The 4,430-nt window shown below is 34.6% G+C and overlaps 2 long non-coding RNA genes across 4 annotated transcripts; one reads left to right on the forward strand and one right to left on the reverse strand.

Moving 5' to 3' along the window:
* Positions 1-220: 220 nt before the first annotated feature.
* Positions 221-2,444, reverse strand: LOC119579347. 3 transcript variants are annotated; one of them, XR_005229278.1, is made up of 3 exons: positions 2,362-2,444; positions 1,672-1,824; positions 221-740 (listed from the first exon to the last, which is right to left on the reverse strand). It is a non-coding gene; the product is annotated as an uncharacterized LOC119579347 (long non-coding RNA). The 3 variants fall into 3 exon arrangements; XR_005229276.1 differs by having other exon boundaries at positions 1,693-1,824; positions 2,362-2,442; XR_005229277.1 differs by having other exon boundaries at positions 1,693-1,824; positions 2,264-2,382.
* Positions 2,445-2,453: 9 nt separating this feature from the next.
* On the forward strand, positions 2,454-4,381 carry LOC119579348. Its single transcript, XR_005229279.1, has 3 exons — positions 2,454-2,590; positions 3,071-3,221; positions 3,361-4,381. It is a non-coding gene; the product is annotated as an uncharacterized LOC119579348 (long non-coding RNA).
* Positions 4,382-4,430: the final 49 nt, after the last annotated feature.

Genomic DNA, 4,430 nt, shown 5'->3' on the forward strand with positions numbered 1-4,430 from the left:
CAGAAAACAAAAGGGATATCTTACGTTTGGGCAACATACGTTCACCATTATAAAATATTTTTATTGATTAAAATACAGAATACAATTGCACTTTTTTTTTCCACATTAACTTTTTTATGCTAATCTTTATGGGAAAAATAGTGTTATCTGCAGTCAGTATAAATACAAAATTATTATATTATTTAATAATGATGCTGAACGGACACACCGGTGGCATCCAGTTGAAATCCAACATCATAAATTATGAGTGGATATTTTTTTTCTTTTTTATATGCTATTAACCTCTATGCTGGTGAGAAAGTGAGGACAAGGCTGTTGGACCTGTTGGTTGTGGATTGTGGCTGCTACACTAGCAATTGGCTAATTCATGATTTGGTACTTGTGGAGCCATGTATGTGTAAAAACAATTAATAAACTAAATTCATATTGGGCATGGCATGTATATACATCCCATGATGGAGACATCTGGTTAACTCATAAAATCAACATATAGTGAGACATTAAGACAAAATAACAATAACATACAAAAACATTTATTCTGTTGATGTTCTCAGATAATTTCCAATACATTTTAAATAAAAACTGACACTGAAATTGAGAAGTTGGTGGTGTCTCACCTGAAGGTAATGAAGATCTGGCAACAGCACTGAAACGATGGAAACTTCTTACACAAAAGTACCACATGGTTCTTTGCATTATCATTTTCAATGGGAGTTCCTGTTTGGTCCTGAAGATATTACCTGGAGAAATAGCAAAATCATTACTACTATGAAGAAATGGTAAAAATTACAGTATATATAGTTTTGGTTTTTTTTTAGTTACACATAGCCATCCAATCTTGCAATTATTACTCCTTTCAATTACAATAGTTTCAGACATAATCAGCAGAATCAGCAGATATATGCAATCCATGACATTTTTCTTCCAAGACAATGGTATTGCAAACTTAAAATAAAGTAGTTTCTTAATATATTCTAGGTTAATCTTTATGCTACCTTCACACTAAGCTAAGGATTTATTGACGATGCCTTTCTTGTCGAGTTGAAGTTATCAGTACAAGAAATAATCTTGGGACATAAATGGTAGCACCACAAATAAGGAGAAATGATCGTAGAAAATGCCACTCTCAGCCTAAGTCCAGTCAGTGCTCCTGAGTTTCAGCTCTTTTTTGATGTACATATTAAGGTGAAGATAATGTTTCCCCCATCATCCCTCCCCTCAGGCAGTGCCCAGTTGCAGCAACTTAGATTGTTAAATAAATTTTGTGTCATGGAGGTGGGGGACTCAGTCTTAGTCAAGTTTGTCTGTACTGTAAAGAATTACCATATACCATGACCAGAGAGGACCAGAAGTTAGATGGTTTCAATATAATTCCCACTATAGTCCAATTCTATGTCTTATAACTTTATCTTTTCTTTGTCAAAGAATTACATAAAACATTAATTTCCTAATTTACTCTGTTCTGTTGTTTCTATATTGACCACCTTTGTTGATTACATGTTATGGAGGTTTGCTGGTCTTTAATGGAACACCAAGGGCACAGAAACTAAAGGAAATCTCACAACTTCATCTCAGATGCATGTTGTCCTTTTTGTAAGTTTAAGAATAAACAACTACTCAAATAACAGAAATAAATGTAATAAGAGTAGGAAACATTCTTGTGAATAATACTATATCTGGAACTCCAATAACTTGGGCAAAATGGATGAGATGTTTTGACAATTCAAAACCCCTTCTTTGGCATCCAGGGAAAGTTGTTCATCTTGTCCATCTCACCCTCCCTTGCTACCAGGCAAGCAGCATGAGATGATGTCACAATAGCATCTGTAGGTAAACAGTGACAGTTGCAGGCAACCATAAGATATTGGTAGGTAATATTATGGACCTTTAATGTTATCACAGGGTATTTTTGTGTTTGTCAGTTACAGGTAAATTAAATATGCATCAGAGGAGTTACAAAACCTATACAGCCTGTAAAATAAAGACACCGGTATGGTAAAATGTTTATAAATAAAGGCCTTGTGCTGCTGGCCCTGACGAGTTGTCTGGACGAGCAAGACAAGGAATTCCAATCGCAGCATAAATACCAAGACCGACACGAAAACCATGACACAGGACAAAAAGGTTTTGATATGAGTGAAGTCTTGGCTTCAACTTGCTCAAAAAACAACCAAGACTGACCGTAAATTCTATTTGAAAATAAAATCTAACCAGTCTTGCTGTAACTTTCATAAACTTGTTAAAACCTGTGACTGACATTTACCTTTTTATTTTGGAATCATAAAAAATCACGTTCATATTTTGCTAAAAATCAATTCTACATAGACTATTTTTTAGGTATAATCAAACAGCTTCACTCACGGTAGAGCACACTTCAGCGTGCATTTTGTTTACATGATGGGGAGCGTTCGCGTAAGGCCTCCCGGATTCACGGGTGACGTTTCTGTAATCCACTGCGCAGCCAAAAACAGCCTATCTCAATGCTGTTATATTATCATTCCTTACTGTATTGAACAGATATCAATCACAGACATGACTATCAGTTCAATTGTCCAATGCAACGGAATATTAAATGGAATAAGATGAAATTGTAAGGAGTCGTGATTATATTAATATAAGCCAATGTTTTTAAAACTAACTTTATATGCAGATTAAAAACATGTATATAAACATATCTGTCTGAGTCTGCCCCCTCCCCCCTCTCTCTCTCTTTCTAATTCTGATTATATTTCAACTATCCACCTAGTCATGTAGGATCCATTAAATTTGTGGGTAACTGACTATAGTGTGAGTTTGAGCCTCTTCTGACAAATCATCTGGAGTCAGGCTATGGCACGGATTTTTCTGTCAATTGTATTGCATGTTCTCTCTTAAACCCCATCATTGACCATTAGAGCTTTTGGTGGCTTTGCAAAGCACCTCTAGAAAAGGAGTTATCACTTCACTATCTTCACTGTACAACCTAACCTTTGCAATATTCCATTAATATACCCATAAAATTGGTTATTTCTTTATATCTCTTCATGCCAAGCCTGCAGAAGTTAGCGTCACTCCATTCTCACCATGCCAGGTCCCAAAAAGTAGGGAGTGAGCAACACCGACCAGTGACTTACACAGTTTGAAATGGTGCAAGCAGTTTAGACTGTTTTCCCCTCTCTTCATTGCCAGTGATAGCATGGAGCTTGAAATGAAGACCAGAGCAAGCAAGAAGTTGTAAGGCTGTATGTGCTGCATCTCTCACTGCATTATATTAGTAATTAAGGTTAAAAAGAATGTTGGGGAAAACACAAGAACATATATGATTATTAGAAGTTTATTTTGTATAGTTGATTAATACATGCTATTTATTTTTCCTTTCAGTATGCTTGTAAAGAAAGTATTATAATTTAAGGCCTCAGGCGGCTTTGATCGACAGTACACAAATATTAACTTGTACAATGTTTAAGAAGACTGGACACACTTAGTGGTACCCTACATACAGATCTGCAATGTAAAGATCATGCTTTATCATAGAAGGAAGAACAGGAGGAACAGGAATATGAAGTTTGTACAGATTTGTTTGTCACTTTAGAAATAACTATCAAAATCATATTATTCTTGCAACTCTTTAAAGTTTGAGTATAGTTTAAAGAAGTATCAACTAACACAAATGGAGGAAAGAACATAAACAGAAAGGTGCAGTGCTGCTTCACTCATCATCTATGTCTAAGATTTTTTTTTTCTGAAGTATAGTTTAATGACTAAAGTACACATGACTATGGCTTCTTCTATTATAAGCTGTCAGTAAAAGTTCCATTCTTATATTATTGATGAAATATGCCTCATACCTGAAGCATACTGTAATACAGTAAGTGGGATAATAGGAAGCCAGTTCACTGATATCCTATGCTCTCAATAAAAATACTTTCTTCATGAGACTACTCTAACGGCCAAATAACTGAAAAAGAAAGAAAAAAAAGAAAGAAAAAGAAAGAAAGAAAGAAAGAAAGAAAGAAAGAAAGAAAGAAAAAAAAAAAGTTTCAGATTTTTTTCCAGCTCTTCTTTCCTAGAACACCTGGTAACACAACAAATAATTAAGGTTCTGTACTGCTGAAAGAACCCAAGCAAGAACCATCCAACAATACATAATCACTCATAATTTGATAAGATCAGCTTACAAGCAAGCCTAGACCACATTGTTTGTTACAGTATATAATGTTGGAAATTATGTGTAATAGTAGATGATTACCATTAGAGGAAAACCTCTTTTCGGATGTTTCTCACTTCAGAATTGTGCTACATGTAAGATACAATAAAAATTATTTGAATTTAACTAATTCCTCTGTGTAACTATTAATGTTCTCAATATATATCTTCTTCATTTTATCAAGGGAAAGAACAATAACAGGATTTTCCTTTCTTGATCCTACATCCACATTACACTAATCCTT

This window comes from Penaeus monodon, chromosome 12, assembly GCF_015228065.2.
Source record: "Penaeus monodon isolate SGIC_2016 chromosome 12, NSTDA_Pmon_1, whole genome shotgun sequence".
Taxonomy (NCBI): Eukaryota; Metazoa; Arthropoda; class Malacostraca; order Decapoda; family Penaeidae; genus Penaeus; species Penaeus monodon.